The 21978-nt window shown below is 40.6% G+C and overlaps 1 protein-coding gene across 1 annotated transcript in view; it reads right to left on the bottom strand.

Annotated features, from left to right (window-relative positions):
* The window catches only part of SPIDR (scaffold protein involved in DNA repair), a 276652-nt gene that overhangs the window by 253881 nt on the left and 793 nt on the right, over positions 1 to 21978 (bottom strand). The window lies entirely within an intron of this gene.

Genomic DNA, 21978 nt, shown 5'->3' with positions numbered 1-21978 from the left:
AACAAAAAGGAATATTTACCCAAATAAAGCAGATTCAGAGTAAATTTAAACAACTGAAATCATACAGAATGTGTGGCTTGATCATAAACAAATTAAGTTAGAAATCAGGAATGAAAATAAATGCTAAACACATGACTAAAAAATAACAAATCAAACATACAGACTTTAAGAGAATTTTTAAAATATACAAAATTAAATGAAAAAGAAAACATCAAAATATATGGGATGTAGCTAGAGCAAAACTGAGGGAAATTCATAATACTAAATACAGTTGACCCTTGAACAACACAGGTTTGAACTGCATGAGTCCACTTACACATGGATTTTTTTTTTTCAATAAATATCTACTCCAGGAGCACATGATCCACAGTTGCCAGAACCCATGGATGTGGAACTGTGGATACAGAGAGCTAATTATAAGTTAACCATGGATTTTCAACTGCACAAGAGATCAGCCTCCTAAACCCTGCACTGTTCAAGGGTCAACTTACTGTCACTGGAAATAAAGGAAATCTCAAATCAATAACAAAATTCCAATCTCAAGAAACTAAAGGAACAAAAAATAAAGCAAGCAAAAGGAAGAGAATAAACAGTAGGAATCAATTCAACTGAAAAGAGGAAAACAATTACTTCTTAAAGCAATGAAACCAAGGGCTGATTCTTCAAAGATAATGACAATTGATACACTTTTAGCATGACTGACAAAACACAAGAACAGAGAAGACACAAATGACCAATATAAGTTTAAAATAGGGGATATTACTACAAATTCAACAGTCATTAACAAGATAAAAGAACACTACAAACTTTGCACCCAAAATTCAGTAACTTAGAGGAAACCAACCAATTCCTCAAAAACTACAACTCAATCAAGGATAATGTGAACAAACCTCATAACCATCAAATAAATTGAATCTGAAGTTTAAAAGTCCATGAAATTGAATCTGAAGTTTAAAAGTCCCTGAAAACAAACCACTAGGCCCAAGTGATTTCATTATAGGGTTCTAACTAACCTTTAACACAAGAATTAATGTCAATATTATATAATAACTTCAGGAAAATAAGAGAGAACACTTCCAAACTCATTTTAGAAAACAAATGTTACCCTGATAGAGTCAAGTAAAAACAGTATAAAAAAGAAAACTGCAGACCAAATGTCTCTTATGAATTTAAGTGCAAAAAAAAAAAAAAGACTCAACAAAATATTAGCAAAAGGAATCCAACTTATATGCAGAGTACATCAGGAGAAACGCTGGGCTGGAGGAAGCACAAGCTGGAATCAAGATTGCCGGGAGAAATATCAAAAATCTCAGATATGCAGATGACACCACCCTTATGGCAGAAAGTGAAGAAGAACTAAAAAGCCTCTTGATGAAAGTGAAAGTGGAGAGTGAAAAAGTTGGCTTAAAGCTCAACATTCAGAAAACTAAGACCATGGCATCTGGTCTCATCACATCATGGCAAATAGATGGGGAAACAGTGGCTGACTATTTTTTTGGGCTCCAAGATTGTTGCAGATGGTGACTGCAGCCATGAAATTAAAAGACACTTACTCCTTGGAAGGAAAGTTATGACCATGAGAAGGCGATGGCACCCCAATCCAGTACTCTTGCCTGGCAAACCCTATGGACGGAGGAGCCTGATGGGCTGCAGTCCATGGGGTCGCGAAGACTCGGACACAACTGAGCGACTTCCCTTTTACTTTTCACTTTCATGCCTTGGAGAAGGAAATGGCAACCCACTCCAGTGTTCTTGCCTGGAGAATCCCAGGGACGGGGGAGCCTGGTGGGCTGCTGTCTATGGGGTCACACAGAGTCGGACATGACTGAAGTGACTTAGCAGCAGCAGTAGCAGCAGAGACAGCATATTAAAAAGCAGAGACATTGCTTTGCCAACAAAGGTCCGTCTAGTCAAGGCTATGGTTTTTTCAGTGGCATGTATGGATGTGAGAGTTGGACTATAAAGAAAGCTGAGCACCAAAGAATTGATGCTTTTGAACTGTGATGTTGGAGAAGACTCTTTAGAGTCCCTTGGACTGCAAGGAGATCCAACCAGTCCATCCTAAAGGAGATTAGTCCTGAGTATTCATTGGAAGGACTGATTTGAAGCTGAAACTCAAAATTTTGGCCACCTGATGAGAAGACCTGACTCACTGGAAAAGACCATGATGCTGGGAAGATTGAGGGGATGGGGATGGGGATGGAGGAGGATGACAGAGGATAAGATGGTTGGACGGGATCACCGACTCAATGGACAAGGGTTTGGGTGGACTCCGGGAGTTGGTGATGGACAGGGAGGCCTGGCGTCCTGCGGTTTATGGGGTGGCAAAGAGTCGGACATGACTGAGTGACTGAGCTGACTGAATGTTTACAAAGAATTACACATCAAGGTCAAGGGGAATTTATTTCAGGTGTCCATGGCTGATTCAACATGCAAAAGTCAGCCAATGTAATCTACCACATCAACGAGTTAAAAAAACTGCACCATCTGATACAAAAACAAAGCATATGGCAAAATCCAAAACCAATTCAAGAAAAACTATAAACAAACTACAAGTAGAGATAAACTTCCTCAACCGAAGAGCAACTACCACAAACCTTCAGCTCACACCATACTCAACCAGGAAAGAATGAATGCTTTCCCCCTCAGATCAGTAACAAGTAAGGATGTCCACTCTCATCACTTCTTCAACATGGTACTGGAAGCTATAGTGAAGTGAAAGTGAAAGTTGCTCAATCGTGTCCAACTCTTTTGCAACCCCATGGACTATATAGTCCTTGGAATTCTCCAGGCCAGAATACTGGAGTGGGTAGCCTTTCCCTTCTCCAGGGGATCTCCCCAACCCAGGGATTGAACCCAGGTCTCCCGCAGGCAGATTCTTTACCAGCTGAGCCACAACTGGAAGCTAAAGCTGCTGCAATAAGACCAGGAGATGGGGTGGGAGGCAGGCGGTGAAGGATGGCTTTTAGAACACACAGCTTGAAAAAGAAAAAAGAAAAACAACAGAGACATTATAGTCTATGTAGAAAATCCCACGAAATCTACCCCCCACAATGACCAGTACTAATAAGTGAGTGGAGTGAGGCTACAGGATATAACATCAATGCACGAAAACCAATCCATTTTTAAATACTAACAATAAACATATACAAACTGAAATTAAAAACAGAATACAATTTATAATCACACCAAAGGAAATGAAATATTAAGCATAAACTTACCAAAATATGTACAGAATCTACAGGCTAAAAAATTCAAAATGCTGATGAAAGAACCTAAAGAAAGATTAATAAACAGAGAAACATGAACTAGGAGACTCACAGGCATCTATCTGGTCCAGACTGATCTATAGTTTTAGTTCATTTCCTGTCAAAATTCCAGAAAGTACTTTATAGATATTGCCAGGCTATTCTGAAACTTTCAGTGAAAGCCACAGGCCCTAGAAAAGCTAAAACTATTTGAAGAAGAATGAAGTAGAAAGTCACTCTATCAGATGTCAAGGCTTATTACGTAACTCCAATAATCAAGACAATACATTTGGCAAAGAGACAGACATGTAGATGACTAGACTGCTTCAGAAACCCAGAAGTAAAAACCAAAGTGCAATTGGTTTCTGACAAACACACAAAAGCAATTCAGTGGAGAAAGGAATAGACTTTCAGTAAATGGTACTGGACAACAGAACATCCATAGACCAAAAAATTAAAATTAAAAAAAAAAAAAAACTGCTCACCTTATATGAAAATTAACCTAGACTTTATGGGAAAACCATGTAAACTTTTTGGCCAATCTAATATGTAACAAACTTAAACATAAACTATTAAATGGCAAAGCTGTTTGTGAAAAAAAAAAAAATCTTTAGGTTCTATGGCTAGGCAAAGAGTTTATATAAATTTGATAGCAAAAGCACAAACTAGCAAATGGACATTGTAAAAATTTTAAAATGTTGCTCTGATAGAAGATATTTGGTAACAACATGTCCAACAAGGGACTAATATCTAGAATATTTTTAAAACACTCAAAATTCAGCAATATCCAAAAAAAAAAAAAAATTGATTTAAAAATGGGTAAAAGACAAAACGTGGTCCATTTGAGACTGAAATGGCAGTCCATTCCAGTATTCTTGCCTGGGAAATCCCATGGAAAGAGGAGCCTGGCAGGCTAAGGTCCATGGAGTCACAAAGACACGACTTCGCTTCTAAGCAACAGCAAAAGACATGAACAGATATTTTGCAAAGAAGATAGACAGATGGTAAATAAGCACATAAAAACACATTCAACATTACTAGCCATCATGGCAATACAAAGTCAAGTCACAATGAGTTATCTGCACACACCTATAAAAATAGCTAAAATAAAATTGTGATGGACAAACTTCCAGAATAAGAGAATAACAACCTCTAAAAACCCATTCCTCCATAAGAGGAATAATAATAGTGGCAAAAAATAATCTAATTAATTAATTAATTAATTTTTTTCAAATTAATTTAATTTTTCAAAACTTTGGAAATTAACCACAGGCTCATAATCTGAACAGCATTCACTCAAAAAAACAGCTTAATATCAGCAAGAACAGTGAACTTTTGGTGTTTTAACTTGCCCTCATCTCATACCCCCTCTTTAGCTCCATGGCAGCCTTGAAAAACAGCAGCCTCACAGCCCAGATAGCTGTGTAGAATGATAGCCCAGCAGCCATAGGAGAGAGCAAATTGGGCTTGCACTGTCAAAAAGGCTGCTTCCTCAGAGTACTATCCCTACCTGAACTGCCCAGCAGCTAGTGGAGAAAAAAAAAAAACTACTCACAGAAATTACCGTAATTTGCTCTAACTCAGAGCTCACTCAGTGGGAAAGCCCTACCATCAGAGCATTTGTCTAAAACAATTGACAGCAATTAATTAATATTATAGCTGCCTGAGACAGAAACAGTGGATTAAGAAATCACACTGACAAAAAATACTAAAGGAATATCTGAAGAATGAGATGTCCATAGGCAGCACTGAAGAGCTGACACCTTCAGGGGATCTGGAACGCTATTTGTGTTTGAAGGGCTGTGTGTATGCCCAGGAAACCCTGAGAAGACCCTAGTACCTCAGGATTGAGGCCCTGCACAGAGTTACATGCCAAGCGTGTGAGTGTGTGTGCGTGCTCAATTATGTATAACTCTTTGCAATCTCATGGATTGTAGCCCACCCGGCTTCTCTGTCCATGGAATTTTCCAGGCAAGAACACTGGAAAGTCAAAGTGTTAGTCACTCAGTCATGTTCGACTCTTTGTGACCCCAAGGAGGGTGGCCCGCCTGGCCCTCTGTCCATGGAATTCTCCATGCAAGAATGCTGGAGTAGGTAGCCATTCCCTTCTCCAAGGGATCTTCCTGACCCAGGGATCTAACTCATGTCTCCTGCACTGCAGCCAGATTCTTTACAGTCTGAGCCACCAGGGAAGCCCCATAGGAAAGATAAGTTTCATTAAAATAGGCAAGAGGTTTGAATAGTCATTCACAATGGTGGTGGTTTAGTCACTAAGTCATGTCTTACTCTTGTGACCCATGGACAATAGCCTGCCAGGCTCCTCTGTCCACAGTATTCTCCAGGCAAGAATACTGGAGTGGGTTATCATTTCCTTCTCCAGGGGATCTTCCCTGACCCAAGAATCAACCTCGAGTCTCCTGCATTGCAGGCAGATTCTTTAACGTTAACCACCGTGAGCCCTAAGGATACTGGAGTGGGTTGCCATTTTCTCCTCCAGGGGATAGTCGGTTATAAATTGCCAGAGTACAGAAGGCATGTATCAACATACAGTGAGTTCCTCAGTAAGACTGATGGACTTATTGGCTCAAAGCATTTAAAGAAATCTCTGTCCAATAACTCATAGACAAGTAAACTAACAATGGAGTGTCTTCAGCAGCTACACATGACAGAAAATTTTCCTCAGATTTTTGGCATTTACCTCAAACAGCCACTAATACCACATTTTATGCAGTCTGTGGGTCCGGGTTCACAGGACACAGGTTGGGACTGCAAGGCTCCTTTACCTCCAGCTCAAGGTGATGGCAATCTTCTCCTTGCCCCTTAATGGACCCAGCAGGAAAAGCTGGAGGTACCCCTTTTCCTGGGGGAAATATGAACATCACAAAACCAGACTAGGAGGGTCATCTCAAGCATTGGCAGGCTGGTTCTTTTCCACTAGTGCCACCTGGGAATCCCTAAACAAAATAAATAGCAATAACAAACCAAAAATATCCTCTGGAAAGGGGGTGGGAGAACTCAATGTTCAGAGTGGTCACTATATTCTAAATGTCTGGTTTTCAACAAAAAATTGTGAGACACATGAAGAAATAGGATGCAGTCAAAAAAAAAATTGTACCTGAGGGAGGCCAGAAGTTGGATGCACTAGACAAAAACTTTAAAATAGTTCTGTAAATATGCTCAAAGGAAAAAAAAAAAAAAAGAAATTGTCTTAAAACGTTAAAAGAAAACACCTCAGCAAATAGAGAATATAAAGCCATAACAATTATTCTTTAGAAAAAAGGGAAAAAAAACACAACAATAAAACAGAAATTCAAGATTTAAATAGTACAATAACTGAAATAAGATCTCAAGTGGGGCTCTATAGCAGATTTGTGCTAGCAGAAAAAAAAAGTCATCAACCTTTAAGATAGGAAAATTGAGCATATCCGAGGTGAAGAACAGAAAGAAAATAGAATGAAGAAAAATGAACAGAACAATGAAAGCAGTAGAAACAGTATTTCAAGAAATACAGACCAAAATCTTCCCAAATTTGATGAGCTATTAAATATATACCCAAGAAACTCAAAAAACTCTTGAGGATAAACTCAAAGAGACCAACTATAAACACATCGTGTCAACTGAAAGACAAAGAGAAATCATAAAAGCACAAGAGAAAAACGACTCACTGTGTAAAAGGACCCTTAGTAAGATTAACAGCTAACTGTCCACAAGAAATCATGAAGACCCTTCAAACAAACAGCAGCAGAATACATTCTTCTCACACACAGAGGAAAACTTCTCCTAGACAGAACAAGCCTCCATACACTGTAAAGGAGTGAGATCATATTATTACTATTCGTAAGACAATAATGGCAGAAAGTGAAGAAGAACTAAAGAGCCTCTTGATGAAAGTGAAAGAGGAGAGTGAAAAAGTTGGCTTAAAGCTAAACATTCAGAAAACTAAGATCATGACATCTGGTCCCATCACTTCATGGCAAATAGATGCAGAAACAGTGGAAACAGTGGCTGACTTTATTTTTCTGGGCTCCAAAATCACTACAGATGATAACTGCAGCCATGAAATTAAAAGATGCTTACTCCTTGGAAGGAAAGTTATGACCAACCTAGACAGCATATTAAAAAGCAGAGACATTACTTTGTCAACAAAGGTCCATCTAGTCAAGGCTATGGTTTTCTCATGTGTAGTCATGTGTGGATGTGAGAGTTGGACTGTGAAGAAAGCTGAGCACCAACTAATTGATGCTTTTGAACTGTGGTGTTGGAGAAGACTCTTGAGAGTCCCTTGGACTGCAAGGAGATCCAACCAGTCCATCCTAAAGGAGATCAGTCCTGGGTGTTCACTGGAAGGACTGATGTTAAAGCTGAAACTCCAGTACTTTGGCCACCTCATGCGAAGGGTTGGCTCATTGGAAAAGACTCTGATGCTGGGAGGGATTGGGGGCAGGAGGAGAAGGGGACGACAGAGGATGAGATGGCTGGATGGCATCACTGACTCAAAGTACATGAGTTTGGGTGAACTCCAGGAGTTGGTGATGGACAGGGAGGCCTGGCATGCTGTGGTTCATGGGGTCGCAAAGAGTCGGACATGACTGAGCGACTGAACTGAACTGAAGACAACAATACAATTAAATTAACAACAGAAATAAAACTGCAAAGATCACAAAAATGTGGAAATTAAACAAAAGACTCCTAAATACCCATTGGATCAAAGACAGAATCACAAGAAAAATTAGAAGACACTATGAGAAAAATGAAAAAATAAAATAGATAAAACTTGTGGATGTAGAAAAAGCAGCATTTACAGAGAAATTTATAGCCCTAAATACCTATTTTTAAAAAGAAGGCCTTAAAGTAACAGCTTAACCTTTCATCTTAGAAAACTAGAAAAAAAGAGCAAGTAATACAAAGCAAGCTGAAAGAAGGAAATGAGAACAATTAGGCAGAAATAAAATAGAAAACAGAACAACAAAGAATATAACCAAAAGTTGATTCCTTGAAAAGACCAAACTGACAGGTCTTGAGACTTCCCTGGTGGTCCTGTGGCTAAGACTCTGTGCTCCCAATGCAGGGGACCCAAGTTCAATCCCTGGTCAAAGAATTAGATCCTGCATGTCTCAACTAAAGATTCCTTACAGCCAAATAAATAAACAAAAATCAATATGAAAAACATTTTTAAAAACTGACAAAACTTTAGCTAAACTGACAAGAAAAAATAGGGACAGAGAGAAGATTCAAATTGCAAAAATAAGAAATGAAAGAAGAGAAGCACTACCAAACTAAGGATTATATAAAACACTATAAGATTATCCAAAATCACTGCAGATGGTGACTGAAGCTATGAAATTAAAAATGCCTACTCCTTGGAAGAAAAGCTATGACCAACCTAGACAGCATATTAAAAAGCAGAGACATTACTTTGCCAACAAAGGTCCATCTAGTCAAAGCTATGGTTTTTCCAGTGGTCATGTATGGATGTGAGAGTTGGACCATAAAGAAACCTGAGCAGCAAAGAACTGATGCTTTTGAACTGCGGTGTTGGAGAAGACTCTTGAGAGTCCCTTGGACAGCAAGGAGATCCAACCAATCAATCCTAAAGGAAATCAGTCCTGAATATTCATTGGAAGGACTGAGGCTGAAGCTGAAACTACAATCCTTTGGCCACCTGATGCGAAGAACTGACTCTTTAGAAAAGACCCTGAGGCTGAGAAAGACTGAAGGCAGGAGAAGAAGACAACAGAAGATGAGATGGTTGGATGGCATCACCGACTCGATGGACATGAGTTTGAGCAAGGTCCAGGAGTTGGTGATGGACAGGGAAGCCTGGCGTGCTGCAGTCCATGGGGTTGCAAAGAGTTGGATACAACTGAGAGACTGACTGACAAGAGAGAAACATGAAAAAGCCACATGCTGAAAATATGGATAACTACCATACAGCAAAAACTCCTAGAAAGACACAACTAGCAAAACTGACTCAAGGAAAAATAAAAAACTGAACAGACATAACAAATGGATTGAATGAGTAATTTAGAAGCTTACCACAAAGAAAAGCAAGGCTCACATGGCTATGCTGATAATTTATACCAAACATGTAAAAACCCATTAATAGCAATGCTTCATAAACTCCTAATTCATACTATGAAATCCAATATCCTTATAACAAAACCAAAGACATCACAAAAAACTACAGGCCATTATTACTTATGAATACAGATGCAAAAATCCTCAACAAGATACTAACATACTGAATCCAGCAGCATATACAAAGGAATATACACAGTGACCAATAGGGATCTTCCCCTTAGCAATGCAAGATTTATGCCACATCCAAAACCAATCAATATACTGTATCAATATAATCAAGGGGAAAAAAAAAAACAGGATCAACAGGAAAACAACTTACAAAAGCCAACATCCTTCCATGATATTAGCGTTCTAAATAGAACTCAGAGAGCATCATACACAACAACACAATAATAAAATACTGAATGCTTTCTCCTTAGGATAAGGATCAAGAAAAGGATGCCAGCCCTCACCACTTACATTCAAGATTGTACTAGAGGTTCTGGTCATGGCAATTAGGGAAGGAGAAGAAATAAAAGACATTCAAATTGGAAAGGAAGAAGTAAAACTACCTCTGAATATTCAGAGATAATATAGTCATCCCTGGGGATTCCCAAGTGGTACACTGATAAAGAATCCATCTGCTAATGCAGGAGATGCAAGAGAAGAGGGTTCGAGCCCTAAGTTGGGAAGATCCCCTGGAGGAGGAAATGGCAACCCACTCCAGTATTCTTGCTTGGAAAATCCCATGGACAAAAGAACCTGGTGGGTTGGAAACAGTCAAACATGACTGAGCACACTAAAGTCAAAAGAAGGCAGTGACAAGTACTGACAAGCATGGGAAAAATTAGAATCCTCATTTCCGTGCTGGTGAGACTATAAAACATGTGAACTGACAAAAAAAACATGGTCCACTGGAGAAGGGAATGGCAAACCACTTCAGTATTCTTGCCTTGAGAACCCCATGAACAGCATGAAAAGGCAAAAACACAGGACACTGAAAGATGAATGCCCCAGGCCGGTAGGTGCCCAATGTGCTATTGGAGACGAGTGGAGAAATAGCCCCAGGAAGAACAAAGAGGCTGAACCAAAGTGAAAACAGAGCCCAGCTGTGGATGTGACTAGTGATGGAAGTAAAACCCAATGCTATAAAGAACAATATTGCATAGGAAGCTGGAATGTCAGGTCCATGAATTAAGGTAAATTGGAAGTGGCCAAACAGGAGGCAGCAAGAGTGAACATTGACATTTCAGGAATCAGTGAGCTAAAATGGACCGAAATGGGCAAATTTAATTCAGATAACCATTATATCTGAAGTGGGCATGAATCCTTTAGAAGAAATAAAGTAGCCCTCATAGTCAACAAAAGAGAGTCTGTAATGCAGTGCTTGGTTACAATCTCGAAAACAACAGAATGATCTCTGTTTCCAAAGCAAACCATTCAATATCACAGTAATCCAAGTCTATGCCCCAACCACTAATGCTGAAGAACATGAAGTTGAACAGTCCAATGAAGACCTACAAGACCTTCTAGAAATAACAGCAAAAAAGATGTGCTTTTCATGATAGGGGACTGGAATGCAAAAGTAGGAAGTCAAGAGATACTTGGAGTAACAGGCAAATTTGGCCTGGGAGTACAAAATGAAGGAGTGCGAAGGTTGACAGAGTTTTGCCAAGCAAACACACTGGTCATAGCAAACACCCTCTTCCAACAACACACGAGACAACTCTACACATGGACATCACCAGATAGTCAATACCAAAATCAGATTGACTATATTCTTTGCAGATGAAAATGGAGAACCCCTATACATTCAGCAAAACAAGACCAGGAGCTGACTGGCTCAGATCATGAACTCATTGCCAAATTCAGACTTAAACTGAAGAAACTAGGGAAAACCACTAGACGGTCCAGGTATGACCTAAATCAAAACCCGTATGACTATACAGTAGAAGTGACAAATAGACTCAAGGTATTAGTTTGAGTAAACTCCAGGAGTTAGTGATGGACAGGGAAGCCTGGCATGCTGCAGTCCATGGGGTCGCAAAAAGTTGGACAGGACTGAGCAACTGAACTGAACTGAGCTGATTAGATCTGATAGACAGAGTCCCTGAAGAACTATGGGTGGAGGTTCATGATATTTGTACTGAAGACAGTGATCAAAACCATCCCCAAGAAAAAGAAAGGCAAAATGGTTGTTGGAGGAGGCTGTACAAGTAGCTGAGAGAAGAAGCTAAAGGCAAAGGAGAAAAGGAAAGATATACCCATCTGAATACATAGTTCCAAAGAATAGCAAGCAGAGATATGAAAGCCTTCCTCAGTGATCAATACAAAAAAATAGAGGAAAACAATAGAATGGGAAGGACTAGAGATCTCTTCAAGAAAATATAAAATACCATGGGAACATTTCATGCTAAGATTAGCATAATAAAGGACAGAAACAGTATGGACCTAAGAGAAGCAGAAGATACTAAGAAGAGATGGCAAGAATACACAGAAAAGCTATATAAAAAGATCTTAATGACCCAGATAACCACGATGGTGTTCACATAGAGCCAGACATCATGGAATACAAAGTCAGGTGGACCTTAGGAAGCATCACTATGAACAAAGCTAGTGGAGGTGGTGGAATTCCAGCTGAGCTGGAATTTAACATAGAAGCTAAATAAGCAGGGTGACAATATATAGCCTTCACATACTCCTTTCCCAATTTAGAACCAGTCCACTGTTCCATGTCCAGTTCTGACTGTTGCTTCTTGACCTGCATACAGATTTCTCAGGAGACAGGTCAGGTAGTCTGGTATTCCCATCTCTTTAGGAATTTTCCACAGTTTGTTGTGATCCACACAGTCCAGACGTTAGCATAATCAATGAAGCAGATGTTTTTCTGGAACTCTCTTGCTTTTTCTATGATCCAGTGGATGTTGGCAATTTGATCTCTGATTGCTCTGCCTTTTCTAAATCCAGCTTGAACATCTGGAAGTTCTCAATTCATGTACTGTTTAAGCCTGGCTCAGAGAATTTTGAGCATTACTTTGCTAGTGTGTGAGATGAGTGCAGTTGTGCAGTAGTTTGAACATTCTATGGCATTGCCTTTCTTTGGGATTGGAATGAAAACTGACCTTTTCCAGTCTGTGACCACTGCTGAGTTTTCCAAATTTGCTGGCATATTGAGTGCAGCATTCTCAAGCATCCCCTTTCAGGATTTGAAATGGCTCAGCTGGAATTCCATCATCTCCACTGGCTTTGTTCATAGTGATGCTTCCTAAGGCCTACCTGACTTCGGACTCCAGAATGTCTGGCTCTAAGTGAGTGATCACACCATCGTGGTTATTTAAGAGCTTTTTTTATAGTTCTTCTGTGTATTCTTGCCACCTTTTCTTAATATCTTCTTCTGTTAGGTCCATACCATTTCTGTCCTTTATTGTGCCCATCTTTGCATGAAATGTTCCCTTGATGTCTTTAAGTTTCTTAAAAAGATCTCTAGTCTTTCCCATTCTATTGTTTCCTTCTATTTATTTGCACTGATCACTTATCTCTCCTTGCTATTCTTTGAAACTTTGCATTCAGATGGATACATCTTTCCTATTCTCCTTTGCCTTTAGCTTCTTGGTAAGTTTATACACAAGGTAAATGAAAACTTTCATCTTCACAAAAATTGGTACACAAATGATCACAGTAGCATTATTCCTAACCACCAAAATGTGTAAATACTGTAATATCCATCAAATGAATGGATTTAATGTTGTATACCTTCCAATGAAAAAATATTAAATCACAAAGGGGAATGAAGTACTGATACATTCTGCAACAATGGATGAATCTTGAAAACAGTAGGCTAAGCATAAGAAGTTGATCTCAAGAGACCAAGTGTTACTCCATTTATACGAAACTTCCAGAGTAGGTAAATCCATACAGATGGAAGTTTGCTTAGTGGTTGCCAGGGGATGGGGAAGGAGAGAATGTGGAATGACTGCTAACAGCTGTGGAGTTTCTTTTTAGAGTGATAAAAATATTCTATAGTTAAAAATATATACACAACTCTGTGAATATAGTAAAAAAAAAAAAAAAAACCCACTAAATTACATACTTTCAAAACACGAATGTATTACCTATGAAATTGATACAATCACTCATACATTTAAGTGTAGTATCGTACAGCCACTCTAGAAGTTTGCTGATTTCTTATAAAATTAAACACCCAATTATGACATGAACCAGCAATTACACTCCTGGGCATTTATCTTAGAGAAATAAAACCCTATGTTCCCACAAAAATCCATACACAAGTGTTGACAGCAGCTCCATTCTAACAGCCAGAACCTGTAAACAGACCAGTCATGTTTCAACAGTAAAATGCTAAGTAAACTGCTATATGTCTATTGGAAGGATTACTACTCAGCAATAAAAATGCCCAAACCACTGATATACACAACTTGGATAAGACTCTTATACTGAGTGGGAAAAAAATAACAAAAATAATGTCAAGAGGTTATAAATTAAATGACTCTTTCCCTGTAACATTTTTGAAATGACAAAAAATGTAGATTAATGATTGTCAGGAGTTGGGGTGGGAGTTATTGGAAGGCAGTGGGTGTATTAGAAAAGGAATATTTGTGCTGGTGCAACTGTTCAGTATCTTGACTGTGGTAGTCGATACACGAGCCTACACATGTCCCAGAATTGTACACAACTAAACACACACACGATACATACACAGACACACATCTAGGGAGATTTGAATAAGGCAGTCGGATTGTATTCAGGTCAATATATTGGTGGTGATACTGTACTACAGTTTTGCACAGTGTCACCAATGGGACAAACTGGATAAAGAATAAATGAGATCTCTGTTATTCTTTACAACTGTATGTGCTTCTACAAATATCGCAGTTTTAAAGACAGACTGCCTACAGGGTCAGGACTAAGTGGAGAAAAGACCAGGGCAATGATTTCTAGTTTTCATGAGAAATTTTTTCATACTACTTTATCTTATCTATGTATGCTTGACTTAAAAGAAAATATTTTTCCTTTACACAGGGATGTATGTGAAGTACCTGTCATATGAAAAGTCTTCAATGGATTTTAGGGGCTTCCCTGGTGGCTCAGAGGTTAAAGCATCTGCCTCTAATGCAGAGACCTGGATTCGATCCCTGGGTCGGGCAGATCCCCTGGAGAAGGAAATGGCAACCCACTCCAGTATTCTTGCCTGGAGAATCCCAAGGACGGAGGAGTCTGGTGGGCTACAGTCCATGGGGCCGCAAAGAGTCAGACACGACTGAGCGACTTAATTTTAACTTTTCTTCCATGTTAAGGATAAGACAACCTCCAGACCAAGAAATTAGGACTAAGCAGCCTAATTCTAAGCAGAATTACTACTAAGTCATCCAGTGGCATTACCAAGAGCTAAAATTGGAACCATAAGGTATATACCCAAAGATAACTATAAGAGAATCTCTCACCATCACTGAACAGAGATTAAAACTAAGCCCTCTTCCTATTCCTTGTTCAACAAGTTGAGTCAACAATCCCAGGGAAAGTCAAAGGCAAAACAGTAGAGGTTTCACAATAGTATCTAAAAGATACTTTCATTATCATGGTGTTTTATTAATTGCTTTCATTATCACTGACAGTAATTGAACACTTATATGTTCAGTATATCATTTCATGCATTCTCATCATTTAACCCTCATACCAACATTGCAAGGCAGGTATTATCCCCATTTTATAGACAAAGAAGCTACAACTTAGAAATGCTGGGTATATTGTGCTGGTCAGAGAGCTAGTAAGCAATATGTCAGGATTTTCTCCCATGTATGTCTAATTCCCAGAAATAAAGACTCTAGCCACTCCACATTATCTCACTTTAACAAAACTGTCCCTCATAAAGGTACATACCGGCATCTGGGCTTCTGACTGGGTTGAATACCTGGGAATTCACTGGGACTTATGAGTCTCAAGCCCAATCACACTGTCATCACCAGCCTCCCTAGTCATGAAGGCTCTTCTGCCACTCTGCACTCATGGCCAACGACTTCAGGGTGGCCTTTCAAGTGTTAGGACTCCTACCCTTCTACCAGTTCACTTTACCAGTCACCAACCCACAGGGCTAGCATAAAAAGACCCGAAAAGAGAGCGACCCTCTTCAAATTTTCTTATTACTTGTCCTTGATCAATGCTGGTAAACAGTTTCCACTCTCTACTCCTCTACTCTTACACACACACAGTTACATATACACAAGTTCCACACTCAGGCTTGCCTTTACCTCTCCATGTCACCATCATAGCTCTGATCGTCTCATCTTCCCAAAGGGTAAAATGAGCCACCACGAAACTCAGCAGACCTCTCATCTACCGAGCTCTCCTTCTCCCCAGCAGTCCCAGAGGAAAAATGCTCCTGTTACCCAAAGCTGACTCCTTTCAGTAATACAACAGAAGCCAGGTCCTTACTTTCCCCTTGGCTCCTCCCCTCCTGCTTCAAAGAAGCCATGTTTCTCTTTCTTAAAAAAGGAAAAACTCTCTGAAATGAAGGGTACACTTCATTTAATTAATAATCACTATGTCCTTGACATTATACAAGAAGCACCAGAAATAAGGTTTTGTAATGAGGACCCAAAGGATTAGAGAAGCAGGGTATTATCAGAAAGATCTCTTTTATGATCTTACCAAGATACAGGTTTTCTTTCAGTGAGAAACAGAAGTGGGACACCCAGGATTGAGTCTGAGGGGGGAAAAGGAACTGTGAGAGTGAGGGTAGGATCAGGGGTTCTCAGGGGGCAAGCAACTGATAAAGGGTTTGTGGTCATTCATGGCTACTTAGCAAGGAAAGAAGACAAAGCATAAAGGGAATAAGAGTCATAGTACTTGAAAGAACAGTAAGAGCGGCTAAGGCAAGAGAGAAGGAAGAAGTAAAATACTCTGCAACTGACTGCCCTAAGCTCTCCCTGGGCCTTAAGTTTCATGTATCTGTGTATCCTAACATCAGGTTAAGAAAAAACTAACTCTCCTCAAGCTTCCCATTTTTCACAGGTTCAACTTTTGAGTCAACTCTGATTCCTCCCTCTTCATCTTTCAAGAGATTTCAGGTGCTTAAATCTCATCTTCCTTTTTTTAAATCTATCTACTCAGTCCTTTCCCAATACTATTTCCAATTTTACCATGTTAGTTCAGGCCCATATCAACTTTCCTTTTAAGAGTCCAGAAAGATTTATATATCTTGCTAAAAATCATATAATTAGTTAGTTGGAGAGCTGAGGCTGGTACCGAAGTCTTCTGACCAGATTATTTCCCCAATCTGCAATATTTGCATATCTCATGACCCAGATAACCATGATGGTGTGATCACTCACCTAGAACCAGACATCCTGGAATGTGAAGTCAAGTGGACCTTAGAAAGCATCACTACAAACAAAGCTAGTGGAGGTGATAGAATTACAGGTTTTCAAATTTCAGATTTCAAATTGAAATTTCAAATCCTAAAAGAAGATGCTGTGAAAGCACTTCACTCAATATGCCAGCAAATCTGGAAAACTCAGTAGTGGCCACAAGACTAGAAAAAGGTCACTTTTCATTCCAATCCCAAAGAAAGGCAATGCCAAACAAAGAATGCTCAAACTACCGCACAACTGCACTCATCTTCCATGCTAGCAAAGTAATGCTCAAAATTCTCCAAGCGAGGCTTCAACAGTATGTGAACCGTGAACTTCCAGATGTTCAAGCTGGATTTAGAAAAGGCAGAGGAAACAGAGATCATATTGCCAAGGTCCACTGGATCATCAAAAAAGCAAGAGAGTTCCAGAAAAACATTTACTTTTGCCTTATTGACTATGCTAAAGCCTTTGACTGTGTGGATCACAACAAACTGTAGAAAATTCTTCAAGAGATGGGAATACCAGACCACCTGACCTGCCTCTTGAGAAATCTGTATGCAAGTCAAGAAGCAACAGTTAGAACTGGACATAGACCAACCTAGATAGCATATTAAAAAGCAGAGACATTACTTTACCAACAAAGGCCTGTCTAGTCAAAGCTATGGTTTTCCCAGTAGTCATGTATGGATGTGAGAGTTGGACTATAAAGAAAGCTGAGCGCCGAAGAATTGATGCTTTTGAACTGTGGTGTTGGAGAAGACTCTTAAGAGTTCCTTGGAAAGCAAGGAGATCCAACCAGTCCATCCTAAAGGAAATCAGTCCTGAATATTCATTGGAAGGACTGATGCTGAAGCTGAAATTCCAATACTTTGGCCACCTGATGTGAAGAACTGACTCACTGGAAAAGACCCTGATGCTGGGAAAGATTGAAGGCAGGAGGATAAAGGGATGACAGAGGATGAGATGGTTGAATGGCATCACTGACACGATGGACATGAGTTTGAGTAAGCTCTGGGAGTTGGTGATGGACAGGGAAGCCTGGCGTGTTGCAGTCCATGGGGTCACAAAGAGTCAGATACAACTGAGCTCCTGAACTGACTGACTGCAGCCCAAAATAAAACTATCATGCAGTCAATAAGAAGTAAAATGATGCTTAAGCAAAGGAATGTGTGTGTGTGCTCACTCGTGTCCGACTCTTTGCCACCTCATGGACTGTAGCCTACCAGGCTCCTCTGTCCATGGGATTCTCCAAGCAAGAATACTAGAAGGGTTGCCATTTCCTTCTCCAGAGGATCTTCATGATCCAGGGACTGACCCTGCATCTCTTCGGTCCCCCACATTGGCAGGGGGATTCTTTACCACTAGTGCCACGTGGGAAGCACAGGAATTATACATATTTAATTACACATAATTAAAGTGGTTCCTATGGGAAAGGATCTCAGAAGATGGAATGGGAGTATGCTACCTGTTACACACAAACACTCCATGCATAAAGTATTTACTCTGTACCCAATCTAGGAAGAAATGAAAAAAAAAAAAAAAAATCCTGGAGCAAAACTATCCTGATAGCCAGTCTCTAAGATAGCATCCTATGATCCCCCACTTGGTGTTCACAACCTCTACAGTTCCCTCTCACACTATCAGTTTGATCTATGTGATTAATAGAAAATATGGTATGTCACTTCAGAAATTATGTTATTAAAGACACCAGGGTCTCTTAGAAAGAAAGCCAGTTACCATGTCATGAGCTGCCTTATGGAAGTGGCCAGGAACTGACACTTGCCAAGAAGTACACGCATGAGCTTAGAAACAGATTCTCCAGCTGTGATGACCCTTGACTCCAACTTGATGACACCCTGAACTAGAACCACACAGCTGAACCATTCCCAATCCCTGACCTTCAGAAACTGTATCAGAAAACAAACATTTTTTAAGCTGCTTTGGTTTTGAGTCAAATCTGTTATATCAACAATAGTTAACTAATACAATTTAAAAAAAATGATAAGGTCTCGAAAACTAATAGAATGACTAGGGGAAAAAGTGAGTATTAGGTCAAAAACACGAATATTTCTAAGTGAAGATGTAGTGTAATTGCCCAACATTAATCATTTGACTGCCAAGTGGCATCCACTTCAGAAGTCCAACCTGAATAAAAGTATCCCGCAGGACTGGCCACAGGGGCACGGTCTGCTCCTGGTCAGCTGTACTCCAAAACAACAAGGCAAGGACTAGCCTGCCTCCACACATGGAGGTCCCGATTTCAAAAAGCCCTGGTAACCTACATAAATGACCGTCTGAGTGACCCTCCTTCTCCATCCCTGCACCCTGATCCCTGCTATTGCTTTAAACTAGCCAATGAAGAGTGAGCACACGAAACTCTAGACACCTAGCCCTCAGACCCTAATAAAGGCAGACCCAGGTGCACCTCCCTCTCTCCCTCTGTGTCTCTCTGCCTCTGACCTCACTGTGCAGCCCCTGGGTGTACCACGTACCCTTCAGGATCTGTGAGCAATGAATCTTGTTTCTCAGAGTCCCCTGATGGTTTCTGCTGAAGTGCATCCTGAGGTCATAATTAGAATGGTTGGTTCAGCCACGAACCTGGAGGGGATGGGATGGGGTAGGGGAGGCCTTTGGAACACACCAGAGTAACCCTGGCCAGAGTTCTTCAACTGTTTCCACAGCCACTCACCTGTGTGCACAGGGTTCAAGAAGAAAGAAATGAGAAAACTGTAGAAGAAGCCTTAGAGGAAGCAGTTAGTACCAGATGTCTGTGCATTACCAAAGTAACCAGAATAAACCAAAACCTAACAGCTGGAAAGCCACATTGAACATGCCTTCCCAGTCCCATTAGACTAGTGGCCTTTCTCCAAAGCACCTTATAAACAGTTTCCCTTCACAGGGAGAACACCCTAAATTGGAGCCAAAGCTCCCCAGGCTGGACAAGGTCAAAAAGGCCCCGGCAGGGACTCTCATATAAGGCTTTTCTGGGGAAATAGTTATTTGAGCACTTAATTTACAAAGGAGAGTTGTGTCTATTAGAAAGTCAATCAACTTGTTCCCTACTGTCACAATTACCGGAGGCTACTGTAGGGGAAATTAGAAAGGGATGCCTCAAGTTCAGGGGAGCCCCTGGGCCTGTTTATTATCAGTGTTCTTCTCCTTCTGCTTACCAGATTGTTTAACTGTGAGCCATTCGGGGGCCATTGTTCTTCTGATCTTAACATATCTAATATATGCCCCAAAGATCTTTCCTTTGTGACAGATGAAATATTTCCCATTTTTATAAGTTTTATAACATCAAAACACAAAAGACGCACACAAATTCCAACAAAAATGGTATGAACAGATTCTAGCATCGATGCATACAGATCAATCAATTCCCAAATCAGGTAAATAAATTTAACTTACAAAACAAATGAACTAATTTCAACTAGGCTGCTGCTGCTGCTGCTGCTGCTGCTACTGTGTCGCTTTAGTCGTGTCCGACTCTGTGCGACCCCATAGACGGCAACCCACCAGGCTCCCCCGTCCCTGGGATTCTCCAGGCAAGAACACTGGAGTGGGTTGCCATTTCCTTCTCCAATGCATGAAAGTGAAAAGTGAAAGTGACATCACTCAGTCATGTCCAACTCTAGCGACCCCATGGACTGCAGCCTACCAGGCTCCTCCATCCATGGGATTTTCCAGGCAAGAGTACTGGAGTGGGGTGCCACTGCCTTCTCCATTAACTAGGCTACCCACCCCTAAAAGACCTAGCTCTCCAATGAACCAGTTTCAACTGAACCAATTCCCAAATCAGATAAAGAAATTTACCCTAATCAACAAATAAGCTAATTCAAACTAGGGTGGGCTTGCCCCACAAGAACTAGTTCCCCAGTGAACTGGTTCAGGGTAGCGTCCAACACTTCCCTTCTCCAACAGGGTACCCCAACCAAATTGGCTTGTCCCATGAAGGAAAAGCCCAACTTGAGAGGAAAATATGTTCCCGGACACTGGAGCGACTTATCCTCCAAAATTGAGCCCATCACTCTTAACAAAAAAGAACACATAAAACAAGTGGACCAACTGCACCCGCTACCGAATTGGGTAGACTTACAGAGGGAAGGCAATCAAGGCTTCAGTGGACAGCACAAGGGTAACCGAGGTGTCAGCGGACAGCGGGAAAGAAGTAGAAGCTTCAGAGGACAGCGATCAGGAGGTGGCAACAAAAGTAACAGATTCCAAAACAAAGGCCAGAAGTGGAGTTTTAATAACGCAGTTGGACAGTAACTCGAAGTAGAGGATTTATTTGGCAAAAACAGAACTATGTTCAGCAATGTGGAATTATTTTTTTCATACAAAGTTAAAAGCACATTGTATTTCCTTCCTGACCACTTGCCCAGTCCCCATCTTTTCAAGAGAGAAAAGCTTCATCTAAATTATTTCATCTGATTGATGACTGTCATTTATAACTTTATTGCTACTTTCGTCTTGGGTATTCTTTTGGAAAAGGTGTATGGATTCATTACATATTCTAATGTATTGTTTATAGATTATAAGATAAAGTCAAGCATGTATCTGCTGCTGCTACTGCTGCTGCTAAGTCGCTTCAGTCGTGTTCGACTCTGTGTGACCCCATAGACGGCAGCCCACCAGGCTCCCCTGTCCCTGGGATTCTCAAGGCAAGAACACTGGGGTGGGTTGCCATTTCCTTCTCAATGCATGAAAGTGAAAAGTGAAAATCGACCCCATGGACTGCAGCCTACCAGGCTCCTCTGTCCAAAAGTACTGGAGTGGGGTGACATTGCCTTCTCCATGTATCTGCTAATACTTTTTAAAGTGACCTGTCTTTATATGTAGAAATGTCTCTTAATAGTAAGCTTTCCTGGTGGCTCAGATGGTAAAGACTCTCCTGCAATGCAGGATCCCTGGGTCAGGAAGATCACTTGGAGAAGGAAATGGCAACCCACTCCAGTAATCTTGCCTGGAGAATTCCATGAACAGGGGAGCCTGGCAGGCTACAGTCCATGGGGTTGCAAAGAGTCAGGCATGACTGAGCAACTATCACTCATTCACACTATAAACAAAATCGAGTCCGTCAACTCTAGAAGTTTGTCAGTTCCTTGTCTCAACTGCCAAGAGCTGGGGGCAGCTGGTGCCACTTCAGGGAATCTTGAAGGAAAGAACCTCAGGACAGTTCTAGCAGCTGCTAGGGTCTTGCCCTAGTGTTCCCTGACCAGGGCCAGCTAGCCCCAAGCAGCTAGGCTCCCGGCTGGCTTGCCAAACTGTTACTGAATCCTAGCTCTCTCTGCTCTCCTAAC

The sequence above is a fragment of the Bos mutus genome, chromosome 14 (genome assembly GCF_027580195.1).
Source record: "Bos mutus isolate GX-2022 chromosome 14, NWIPB_WYAK_1.1, whole genome shotgun sequence".
NCBI lineage: Eukaryota > Metazoa > Chordata > Mammalia > Artiodactyla > Bovidae > Bos > Bos mutus.
This window is presented reverse-complemented; position numbering and strand designations above follow the sequence as displayed.